Raw genomic sequence first — 13,596 nt, 5'->3', positions numbered from 1 at the left:
GTGTCCACTCTCCCTACTCTAATTCAGTAAAGAACTAGAAGTTCTAGCCAAAACAATTAGGCAACAGGAAGAAACAAATGATAGACAATTAGGAGGGGAGATCAAATTATTCCTTTTGTAGATGACATGATTCTATACATAGAAAAACCTGAACACTCCACCCAAAGACTATTAGAACTGATAAATGATTTTAATAAAGTAGCAGGATACAAAATCAACATACAGTATAAAACCAATATCTTTTTCTATACACCAATAATGAATTTGCTGAGAAAGAAATCATGAAAGCAGCTAGGCACAGCGGCACATGGCTGAAAAGCCTAGTGACTCATGAGGCTGAAATAAGAGGATCCCAAGTTCAAGGCCAGCTTTGGCAACTTAGTGATAACTGTCTCAAAATAAAAAATAAAAAGAGTTGAAGATGTAGCTCAGTGGTAAAGCTGAGTTCAATCCCCAGCATTATTAAAAGAAGGAAGGAAGGAAGGAAGGAAGGAAGGAAGGAAGGAAGGAAGGAAGGGAGGGAGGGAGGGAGAAAAGAAAGAGGGAAGGAAGGAAAGAAATTGTAAAAGCAATCCCATTCACAATAGCTGCAAAAGAAAGAAGAAAGAAAACAAGAAAGGAAGAATGAATCTAGGAATGACTTTAACCAAGTAAAAGACCTCTATAATGGAAACTACACAACACTGATAAAAGAAATTGAAGATGATGCAAAAAGATGGAAAGACTTTCCATGTTCATGGATTGGAAGAATTACTTTGTTTAAATGTCCATACTTACCCAAAGCAGTGTACATATTCAATGCAATCCCTATCAAAATACCAAAGACTAGAACAAAAATCCTAAAATTCATGTGGAAGCACAGAAGACCCTGAAGAAACAGGGCCTGTGTGGGAAATGGGAAATGGGTGCTAACGGGAGTGATGGAATGAGACAGTGATGGAATGAGACAGTGGTGATGGTTTTACACGTTTGTTGAATATACTATCAACTACTGAATTATATGCTTTAAAAGAATGGACTGTGGGACATGTAAACTTTGTCTCAATAAAAGTATGGCATTTATAAGACAAGTGGAAATTATTTATTTTGTGGTGCTGGGGATGAACCCAGGGCCTTGTGCACACCTAGCAAATACTCTACCATCCTAGTCCCCAAGTAGTAGAAATTTAAATATTGATTTGTTAGTTGATAATATGAAGATATTATTGTAAGACATAAGCATGTAAAAAATATTTATCTTTTAATAATATGTATTCTTAACTATTATAGGTGAAATATGATGCTGGGATTCGTTTCAAAATTAATATAGGATAATCAGAAAAATCAATATTTTGCAGTTATCAGAAGATTTAATCAAGTAAGAATCATCAGTGGATACTTATGATGGCTACAAAATAGTCAAGAAATACTTTGATATTCTCCCTTCAAGGGTGGGAGCTTTAAAATAAAAGTCGGAGCTTTATTCTCCTCCCTTGGGAAACGGGACCTATTGACTCTCAATTCTAATGACCAGACATGGGGGAGATGGCACTATGACTTCAGGACTAGATCACAGGATCCACTGCTCTCTTTCTGGGAGCATTGCTCCAGGGGAAGCCAGCTGTCGATCATGAGGAAACTTGAGAGGCCGTATACACTTTTGTGGTGCTGGGGATTGAACCTATGGCCTCGAACACCCCATGCAATGCTCTACCACAGAGCGACACCGCTGCCCTGCATTGTATATTTAGGGTAAAGGAGCATGAAGTAGGCATCATACCCTCAAATGGTATGACGGTTCAGAAGCCTGTGTGGGTAGGTGGAGAAAGAGAATGCACAAAGGAATAAAGTGGGATTAAAATTTTAACGACGAGTTTAACAACGGTAATGGTGTTCCTTTGTGATCGTGCGTATGCACGCTGTTCCAGGGCTCAAACCCAAGGCTTTGCACATGCCAAGCACACACTCTACCACTGAGCCACACTCCATCTTCTCCAAGTGCCTTTTCTAGCTCCTTAACTCTAAGGCATCTTAACTCTAGGGCCATTTTGTGTTATAGATTATGTGTGATCTGAATTTGAGTTCCACCTTGGAGTTTTTTTCTCAAAAAATTGGGGAAAATAATGACATGAATATATTAAGATTAAATATCTATAAGTATGCTAAGCTTTTTAGCATATTAACTGGCATATAGTAATTGTTTAATATAACTTTTTTTCTGAGCTACATCTGAAGTCCTTTCTTTAATTTTATTTTGAGACAGCGTGTCTCGCTAAGTTGCTTAGGCTGGCCTGAAACTTGTGATCCTCCTACCTCTGCCTCTCAGGTAGTTGAGATTATTGGTGTGTACCACAGGACTAGCTGAAATGACTGTTGTTATTGGATGAGTGAGAGAAACAAAAAGATTAATTTCCATAGAACATTGGAGCCAGGTGTAGTGGGCGCACCTGTAATCCAATCAGCTGCAGAGGCTGAGGCAGGAGGATCCCGAGTTTCAGGCCAGCCTCGGAAACTTAGCAAGGTCCTAAGCGATTTAGTGAGAACCTGTGTTAAAACAAAACAAAAAAATAAATAAATAAAAAGGGCTAGGGATGTAGCTCTTTGGCAAAGTGTCTTAAGGTGCAATTCCTAGGACTAAAAATAAGATAGAATATTGGGGACTAGAAGTGTAGCTCAGGGCTACAGCACACCCTCAGTAACTATGAGGCCCTGGATTCAACCCCCAGAAATGTAATAGGAAAACAAAAACAAAAACAAAAAAAACCTCTTCATAATTATTTAGGTTGACTCATATGTGTTGACTATATATATATATATACACACACACACACACACGCACATACACACACATATATTCAACACTAGGTAACCAGTGTTCTCTATATACCAAAAATTAATATGTAAAAAGAGTGACTTATATAATGTCCTCATTAAAAGTAGAAGACAGGGGCTGGGGCTGTAGCTCAGTGGCAGAGTCCTTGCCTAGCATGTGTGAAGCACTGGGTTTGATCCTCAACACCACATAAAAATAAACAAAGGCATTCAATGTTCACCTACAACTACAAAAAAAATTTTTTTAAAGTAGAAAACAGAGAAACTTTCCCATCATTTAACAAAGGCTCTGTGGAATCAAGCCTGGTTTTTAAAAAAATCGCAGGATGCTGGGAGCCATTAGCCAAGTAGGTATGACAATTTCCTTGCCAGCGTACCCCATGTTGCTGACATGTTGCAGCGACATTGAATGTAGGTGACCTTGCTCAAGGACCAAGGCAGATTAGGGTGTTCCCGGTGTTAAAATATCAGCCACTAAATATGAAATCAAATACTCTTTACTTATTAAGTTCCATAAGGTAATATATTTAAACATTATGTGTGTTTTCATAAATTGGTAAATGGAAAAATGTTTAATATTGCTTTGTGTCTGTGTCTTTGCTGAAATAAGGTTACTAAGTGTTAAGATTCTATCGTGTAATTTATATACAAAGAGTAGAAAAATTTTCAGTTGGGTTTCAATTATAGTATTATAGTATCATAAAAAACATGAAAGTCTTTCATCTTATTAAAGTGGAGTAATTTGTCTAAATCAGAAATTTTATAAGAGTTGTTTCAAAATGTGAATTTATAAAAAGGGTTAACGGTTAAAAAAGAGATAGAAAAAGATTCAAGATGTGAAAATATATTTTAATATAAAAGGTTAAAGGAAAAAAAATGTTTCTAGATGAGATAATCTCTGTGTGGTAAAGTAAAAAGTTGTAAATGCCGTTTAAAAAGATTTTGAGGAAACTAGACTTACTTTAAAAGCTTGAGAAAGGAAGAAAGAAGAAAAAGGTATTTGTACATGGCAGATTGAGACAAAGCTTCTCAATGGAGTTAAAAAAAAAAAAGCCTTTGGTTGAAGGGCAGCCATGTAAACTAACATTAAAGCGATTTAAACAGAATCTAAGCCTTGTTTAAAAGAGTGAAGCTGTAGGTGGTGAAAAAGTACATTTAAAAGTACAGTATAGATGATAATTAAAAGGCTTTAAAAGGTTAAATTGAAGGTGGTCGAGATACCTTCATGGCGGAAAAAAGATTGCTTTATTGCATCATTCGAAGCCTAGTTAATCTTAAAGGCATTACTTTAAAAAAAATTGGAAGATAATAGGATAAAAGATATTTAGATAAAGAAGATTAAAAATTTAAAGTGAAAAACTTTAAAGACAGAAGTATAGAAAGTTAAAAACAAAAAAAGATAGAAAAGATGTAGAAAGATAAAAAAATGTAGGAAGACAAAAATTTTAAACCCACAAAATAGGAAAAAAAAAAAAAACTAGGAGGAAAATAAGCAACTAAGGGTAAATATACAAACCTTAGGGGGAAAAAAAAAAAACAACTAGAAGATAGAAATAAGAAAAAATGGTTGAAAATGTCAAGTAAAGGTATTTCAGATAGAAAATGCAAGAAGCTAAGACAACTATTAGATACAGACATATACTTATTAAAGCAAAAAGAGGGAATTGGAAAGGGGTATATATCCCCCAAAGATAAACTTAAAATAACCCTTTTTACCCTAAACTTTTTAAAATTTAGATTCATCAGGACTTAGTGCTGCGGAAAGGCATATGTATCTAAAAAATGTACATAAGCCTAAAGTACTTTGGAAAGATATTCTAACAGGACAATGGAAAGGTCCTGACCCAGTGATTGTCTGGAGTCGGGGGTCTGTTTGTGTTTTTCCACAGGGAGAACAGCAGCCCATTTGGATTCCAGAGAGATTAACTAAAACAGTCTCTACAGATCGAAAAGAAGATGATTTGACTCAAATCCATAACAGCTGATATCCAGAACTCCAGCTTGGCCATTCTTACATCTGCGACAGTGATTAACCAGGATGCTTTTTTCAATAGCTATTTTATTATTGCATTTTTCCACATCATAAGGTTATATTTTTATTTTTTGAGCTCATACAAACCTAGGTTAATGTTTTTCTGATCAGTTTTATTTTTTGACTGTGGAGTTTTTAAACATTGCAATGGAGAGTTCACCCAGGTAAAGCTACAAGGCCTTTACTATTTTCTTATGCATTGTACGTTTGTGTACACTCTTGTGTTTTGTGTTGTATGTCTGTATGTGCGTATGTCCATATTTCTTATATGAGGAGCGCTCATGAAAAAATGGATCCGAATTATTATTATTTTTATTCACGTGATTTAAATGGTTTAATTTAAATTAGGTAAATAGCTGTTAAGGATTGTTTTTAAAGGTGGTTAACAGATCTGTTTGTTTACTAGTTTAAATTAGGTAAAAGGCTGTTAAGGATTGTTTTTAAAGTAGGTTAACAGATCTGTTTGTTTACTTTCACCTTTCCTTTTCATTATATTTAATAATTCTTTTCAGGATAATGTCTTTTTAGCATCATTGCCAGAATTCCCATCTCCATCCCAGTGCCGGTGAAGACAGCTTCTATGATAGCTATCACAGTAAACTGTATAAACTGATGCATCAATGAATATAACTCAACAAGTAATGCTCAATCAAGGAGTCAACTTACTTTGGGAGGAGACGGATTTTGGGAGGAAATGGACATATTGATAGATTCCTCCGCTTTGAACTGCTTGCAGAACTTGCCTGGACTATGTAACTATCGTTTGGTGCAGCGAATTGTGGTAATGCTGGCATATCTTTGCTGATGGTGTCACTAGTGATGCAATTTTTATTTCCTTGCCAGCACACCCCATGTTAATTGTGGCAGTGCTGACATATCTTTGCTGATGGTGTCACCAGTGATGCAATTTTTTCCCAAGGAGCCGTCAATTGGCTTGGTGTCGTGGCATTTCTGCATCCTCCTCCCTTCTGCTAGTGATGGTCTAAAATTTGGGGGCCAATGGCTTATGCTGGACCGGTAGTCAGTGACGGGTATGATTCAATTGCAGTGGTATCAACCTAAGACAGGAGGCTGACGCCTAAAGGTCAGTTTTCCGATGACGGGTAAGAACCATATGTTGAATTGGACAACCTACCAGGCACGGTCCATAAGCCACATTAACCTCACTCCCCCACTGGCACCAAGGCCAAATTTGGGGGCCAACAGAGGTGAGGCAAAGAACCTCACCCCCCCACTGGTGCCTAGACCTATCCACAAGTATGGCTGTATGCTGGACCGGTAGTCAGTGACGGGTATGATTCAATTGCAGTGGTATCAACCTAAGACAGGAGGCTGACGCCTAAAGGTCAGTTTTCCGATGACGGGTAAGAACCATATGTTGAATTGGACAACCTACCAGGCACGGTCCTTAAGCCACATTGCTTGTTGTTTAATTAATCAGAAGGGGGGAGATGCTGGGAGCCATTAGCCAAGTAGGTATGACAATTTCCTTGCCAGCGTACCCCATGTTGCTGACATGTTGCAGCGACATTGAATGTAGGTGACCTTGCTCAAGGACCAAGGCAGATTAGGGTGTTCCCGGTTTTAAGATAATCGTGTTTAGGGCGTTCCCAGTTTAGGTTCCAGGTTTAAGGTTTAAGATTATTCCTGCTGGGAATAGGGCGTATCCTGCTGCCTGAGTTCCCCTTGAGTTCTCACGGGATTCAGACAGTATATTTTGGAGATAGAAGCCCAGTGGAGGTGAATTTGGGCAGAGAACGTGGATTTGGGCAGAGAACGTGGATTTCCCCAGAACGTGATTGTAGACGGCTGGTGTGAGTTCGGGAATAAAGAGTTGCTGTTTGAATCTACAAGCTGTGTGGTGGCTCGTGATTTTGTGCCCAGCCAGACTGCGGCATTTGTGCCCAGCCAGACTGCGGCAGCAGCAAAATACATAAATTTGCCATCTTAATCATTTTATGGTGTGTATCTCAGTGGCATTAGCAAATTCACATTGTTGTGTAGCGATCCTCACTGTCCATCTCGATAACTCTTTGATCTTCCCAAACTGAAGTTCTGTACCTCTCCCCTCAGCCCCTAACAACCACTGTGTACTCTCTGGTCTACTTTCCGTCTTTGTGAATTTAACTACTCAGGGTACCTCACTTAAGAGGAATCATATGGCACTTGCCTTATGGTGGCTGACTTGTTTCACATGCCCTAAAGGTTCATCCATTTTGTAGCATGGGTGAGAATTTCCTTTCAAGGGCTGAATACTCTTCCATTGTATTTGTGTACCACATTTTGCTTATCTGTTCATCCATCGAGAGACAGTTGTGTTGCTTCCCCCTGAAAGGAAAGTGACCACAACACTCAGAGCGACCAAGAGATCTTTATTGCAGCAGTACAACAGAGGAGAAAAATAGAGAGAGAAAGAGAGAGAGAGAGCAAGAGAGACAGAGAGAGCAAGAGAGAAAGCAAGAGAGAGCAAGAGCAAGAGAGCAAGAGAGGGAGAGAGAGAACAAGAGAGAGAGGGGCCCATTAGGAGAGAGTTTTTATAGCCCAAATCTAATGGGGTCTCTGGGTCTGCAAGCTGCCTTGTTGGCACACAAGGGGGTTAAGTGTTTGGCCTTGAGTGGCAGGTTGAGTGCTCAGCCATAAGTGGGGGCTTGGGTGTTTGGGCTTGAAGCAAACAGGTGATAAAGAACCAGACAGAGAAAGTTTGAGTGGCCAGGTCATCCTGCAGCTAACTTTGTTTGGCATGCCCTGCAGACAGCTTACTCAGCCTGTCCTGCACCTAACACCACCTCTTGGCTGTTGTGAAAAATGCTGCTATGGCTGGGTGTGGTGGTCCATGCCTATGATTCTAGATATCTGGGAGGCTGAGGCCAGAGGATTGCAAGTTGGAGGCCAGCGTGGGCAACTTAGCAAGATCCTGTCTCAAAATAAAAAATAAAAAGGGATGGGAAAAGCTCAGCAGAAAAGCACTTCTGGGTTCAATCCTCAGTGTCTTGCCCCCACCAAAAAAAAAAAAAAAAAGAAAGAAAAAAAGAAAAATTGCTGCTATGAATGTGACTGTATACAAATATCACTTCAATTTCCTTCTTTTAATTTCGAGCCTCAATTTCTACATTTGTTGGAGAAAGTAGGTTTGTTTTCCAACCTTTTTACCATTTGGGATTTAGTTTGTTTGATGTTGTTAATTGACTTTTAAGAGGACACCAATATTCTGGGTTTTATTCCAGGCTGGGGCTTGAGCCCAGGGCCTCCGGAATCCCAGGTAAGTGCTCTATCCAAGTCCGAGCTTTTCTTGACAAAACAAACCATGAATGATCTTTTCCTTTTTGCAATAGCTCAGCTTGGTTAATTTCAAGGTGTTTCATTTCGAGCAATGCTGTGCACCTGAGTAGCTGATTTATTGCTGTTGGAGGAAGTTGATAATGGAAACCTGGTTTGGGAAACTGATAAGTAATTATGAGGGAAACTGATCGAGGTCAGTCTAGCCCGTGGGAAAGGGCACACAAGCCCAGTTTCTCTACAGTAACAAAGTTTTCTTCGAGGACTGAACTGTTATTTTCTTGAGCGAGCTTGAGTTTGCCAGTGCAGGATTTTATTTTCCCCAGGCACAGCACACGAGGATGCTTCTTCCCTCCTTTCTAAGAGGTTACATAATTATGCAGATCTACAACGCAGGTCTCTTTCCCCTGGACAGTGCTTTCTGGAACTGCTAGATTTCCAGATGAGAGCTGTTTATTCTGGATCAGACTGAATTTGGTCAGCTGGATTCTCTTGGGTGTGGAGCGTTTTTCTTACCCTTGGCCTACTTGTGGGGTTTCTAAATATCCTTTTACAGTGTCACCAAGTACTGAGTAAAACAGAAATAGTTGAAAGCCTGGCTTCTCTTGCCTTCAGTTGCCTTTGCGGTTTGTTCAGTCGTCACAGCGTGTCAGCTACAGTGGACTTTGAAAACCATAACCACAAAGCCTCACGTGGGAAAGGAATGCTTAATGTCCCAACATTCATCAAGTGCCTATTACAGTGGGTCTCCCTGTCCTCACAGCTAGTTACAAGTCCAGGTAGCTGCCCCCAGGCCTTGAGGATGGGGATGAGAGGCATTCAGACCCCATTGGGAACCAGCTGGACCTGCTGGAATAGCCCTAGGAGCCGGCTGCTGGGCTCTGCCCATATGCAGGGTCTCCTCTACTTCTCTTTTTTTGGGGGGTGGGAAGGATACTGGGGATTGAACTTGACCACTGAACCACATCCCCAGCCCTATTGTATATTATTTAGAGACAGGTCTCACTTAATTGCTTTGTGCCTCGCTTTTGCTGAGGCTGGCTTTGAACTTGCGATCCTCCTGCCCCGGCCTTCCAAGCTGCTAGGATTACAGACATGCACCACCGTCCCCAACCTTTACCTTTCTTTATGCCTGGCTTCTGTGCCCCCAACCACAAACAATGATTCAAAAGCAGAAAAAAATCACCATTGTAAATCTCCCTAACAAAGCAACTCACTTTCTGTGTTCTCATGGCAGCGTAGGAGAAACTGAGAAGAGACACAGGAAGGAGAGAGAAGAGATGCAGAGGAAGCCCATTTGACTCCTGTTGGCCTGTGAGCCTCCTCCTCCCTTAGAGTGTTGTTTGTTTGTTTATTTTAGTTGTTTGATGGACTTTTTTTTAATGCACTGCTGGGAATCCAACCCAGTGTCTCACACATGCCAGGCAAGTGCTCTACCACTGAGCCACCATCCCAGCCCCCTTAGGTAGTTTTGTATTCTGCATCTTCCCCATCTCCACATTACCCCAGTTTTCCCAATGATTGCTCCATAGATGTCTGACACTGAGTCCACAGTGAGTCCGGGCTTACTAGTATTGCACTTCAGTATCCAAACCCAGTTCTCTGTTGGTTGTCCCCAATGTTTCATTATTATAAAAATCATCACATCATAGAATTTCATGCCCATAACTTCCCTTTTCTTTGGATTATCTCCTGCAATGCTGGTCAGGCTGAGGATGGGAGTTAGTGTGTTTTAAATGAATTAGTTGCTCTCCTGACTTGTTGACCATGCTTCTCAAAAGCATCTCTCTTTTAAAGCAATGCAACAAGCATTGGCTTAACATCCAGAAACATCCCTGAGAGAGTCACCAAGTCAGAGTACGGGCTCTGGCTGCAGGCCGGGAAACAGAGTGGTGGAGACCTCAACAATGCCATCACAGGTGGCCAGGTGTCCTGTCCAGTGTCCTCTTCAGCCTGTGCAGCTTGCACATTTCACCTGAATACAACTTAGTTTGGGCGAAGACCTTCCCATCTAAAAATGTATTTGAAGATTACCAGTCCAAATCCTTTACTTATTTTTTTTAAAGACACAGGCCCAGAGAATATTTAATTTTTTTTTAACTTAGATAAGTTCACCCAACAATCTGGAACTGTCTTCTGGCTCCATCTTTTGGGCTGTGTATGCACAGAAATCCCCTTTTAGTAAAGGAGGGGCACGTGGCAGTGACTGGCCTGGGAGCCCAAGGGAAGAGGGAGATCACCTTCTTTTTCTTGTCTCTCCTCCCAATTCCTTTCCATGAAGCTGTGAGGACTATTTTTTTTTTTTTTTAAACAGTGCATCTGTCCTGTGGTGAAAGCCCACCTTTGTTTCCCTGTTGCTTACCAAACTCTAAGGTGAATGGTTTATTTGTGATCTGAAACTAAAGAATTTCTTGTGTCCTCAAATGCAAGGCTGAAAGATTATCCCTTATTTTCTGCCCTTTGTGACCAGACAGGTACTATTGAGGCAAGCAAGACCCCATCTGAAAACAAAAATCTGATTCTATCAAGGTGGAGTTGGTGTCAGATCCCAAAAGCGGAGGGCTCGGTCCCACACAACTGCCTCCAATTCAGATGACAATGGAAAATATGGACCTTGTATTTCTTTTTAAAATATATTTTTTAGCTATACATGGGCACAATATCTTTATTTATTTTTATGTGGTGCTGAGGATCAAACCCAGGGTCTCACACATGCAAGGTGAGTGCTCTACTGCTAAGCCACAACCCCAGCCCAGGACCTCTGTATTTCTGACTAACTGGTTAGAAGCTGTGTGTTTCTATGACCTCTGATTTGTGTTCCATAATTTGCTAGAAGGGCTCTGACAAAGGCTGTCTTTGGTCAACTCTTTAGTCAGGCTCCTCTGATTCCTCTCCCTGATGAAGCCTGAGTTTCAGTCTCCCTCTCTATTCACCTTGAATCCAGTTTGTGCAACAGTCCTTGCCTTTTCCACAATGAGGTCTGATAGTCTAGCTAGCATGGATATCATTGTGTAGAACCCTCCTCCCCTGAAATGACAAGATTGCACATTATTATATTGATTTTTTTTTGTACTAGGAATTTAACTCAGGGGCACTTGATCACTGAGCCCTATTTTGTATTTTATTTGGAGACAGGGTCTCAATGAGTTGCTTAGCACCCCACTTTTTGCTGACGCTGGCTTTGAACTCGTGATCCTGGTGCCTCAGCCTCCCGAGCTGCTGGGATTACAGGTGTGCGCCATAGTGCCCAGCTATATTGTAAATTATTATATTATGAAGTGATAAATAAGACAGAATAGCTTTATCTTGGTGTGGTATCCCATGCCTATAGCCTCAGCCATTTGGGAGACAGAGATGGGAGGTCTTCTTGAGCCCAGGAGTTTGTGACCAGCCTGAGCATTGTATTGAGATCATATCTCGAAAAAAAAAAAAAAAAAAAGGCAGAATGACTTTAATTTAATTGACTTAAGGAATAGAAAGTGTCTTGAAATAGTCCCCCATCTGTGCATCCAAAGCTATCATAAAGAAAGCATGAAGCCAGCCTAGAACTGTACAAGTATTTGCATTTATATAATTGGCAAAGGACTAGTATGGATAATATACAAAGAATTTCTACAAATGAGACAGAGTACCCTATAATACAATGGGTAAAAAACTTGAGCAAAGCACTTCACAGAAGGGGAAATGGGAACAACCAATAATCACTTGAAAAAGTGTCCAATTTCTTAGAAATTAAGGAAATACAAATTAAAGCTACAAGGTATTCTTTAATTCCCACCTGAGGCACTGGTGTGGTTAAAGAGCATATTCTGTGGGTGCAAGTGCCATTGGTGCTGCCATGTGGCAATCAACTGGGATTACCTTGTGTGATACATGGTCACATGTTCTGCTCTTCTTCCCTTTGAGAGGTTGACTCTTCTTCTTGAACTGGGGCTGGCCTTAGTTTGGCCAATAGAAAGCAGCAGAAGGGACTTCCAAGCTAGGTCAGAAGAAGCCTGCACCCTGTTCTTGGAGCCCAGCCTCCATGCTGTCAGGAAGCCCATGTGTCCCAGAGGGTGTCTCTTTGCTGGTTAGAACCCAAGAGCTGCCACTGGAAGTTGGATCCTCCAGTTTAGTTGAATCTCAGCAGCTGATACTTCTGGGATCAGATGAACCATCCCTGCTAGTCTCTGCCCAAATAGCAGATCCTTGAGAAAAATAAATGACCATTACTGTTTAGAGTGTTTTTCCTCCTTCCTCATTATTGTTTTAAACTTAGTTTTTTTTTGTTGTTATTTTTATTCATTTATTTTTTAATGGTGCTGGGGATTGAACCCAGAGCCTGTGCATGTGAGGCAAGCACTCTACCAACTGAGCTAAATCCCCAGCCCTGAAGCTTCGTTTTTTTTTTAAATTTTATGGTATAATTATGCCATCATTTATATACCATAAAATTAGTTTAAGTGAGTGATTTTTAGTACATTTGAAATGTTGTGCAACCATTACCAGAACTTTGTAACACTTCCATCATCCCATTAAGAGCCTCTGTTAAGCACCAGTTTGGGGAGGCATTGTTACGCAGTGGTAGAGAACAGAAGCCTTACAAAGGTGAAGGTGTGCACTCACTCTGGCTCCGCAATTCCATTGCTAGGTCTGAACCCCAGAGAATCTCTTGCACACATGCTTCAGGAGACGTGCACTAGGACGATCGTAGCAACCTTGCTTGTAAACGCTAACTTGGGAAGGGAGGCAAATAAAATAACAGTTCATGAAAAGTGAGTGTAGAAATACACTGCAAATATGGAGAGTCCTCAGAAAATATGGAATGAAACCACCATCAGCTATCCCACTCCTCGGTCCATACCCAAAGGACTTAAAATCAGCATACTATAGTAACACAGCCACATCAATGTTTATAGTGGCTCAGTTCACAACAGCTAAACTATGGAACCAACCTAGATGCCCTTCAACATTAAGCACTAAGCGACTCAGTGAGTCCCTGTCTAAATAAAATACAAAATAGGGCTGGGGATGTGGCTTAGGGGTTCAGTGCCCCTGAGTTCAATCCCTGATACTAACAACAACAACAACCACAACAACAACAACAAAACCCTTCTATTGCTATGTATATCTTTTTACAAATAACTTTAATTTGTTCATTTATTTTTTTTATATGGTTCTGAGGATTGAACTCAGTGCCTCACACCTGCAAGGTAAATGCTCTACCACTGAGCCACAACCCCGTGTTCATGTATATCTTAAAAGAAAGAAAAAAAAAAAGAAAGAAAGAAAAGAAAAAAGAAAAAGAAATACATTGCAGTATATTCATACAATGAAATACTTTTGAGCAGCAAAAATGATGAATAGCTAGACAAAGCAACATGACTTAAAGACTTAAATGAACCAACAAAAGCAAGTCAACAGGTCATATGTACACATACATGAATTGTATATATATGTATACATGTATATAGTCAAGATTCAACTTGCATAAAATT

Source organism: Marmota flaviventris, chromosome 1, assembly GCF_047511675.1.
Source record: "Marmota flaviventris isolate mMarFla1 chromosome 1, mMarFla1.hap1, whole genome shotgun sequence".
Taxonomy (NCBI): domain Eukaryota; kingdom Metazoa; phylum Chordata; class Mammalia; order Rodentia; family Sciuridae; genus Marmota; species Marmota flaviventris.
Note: the sequence above shows the minus strand (reverse complement) of the source record.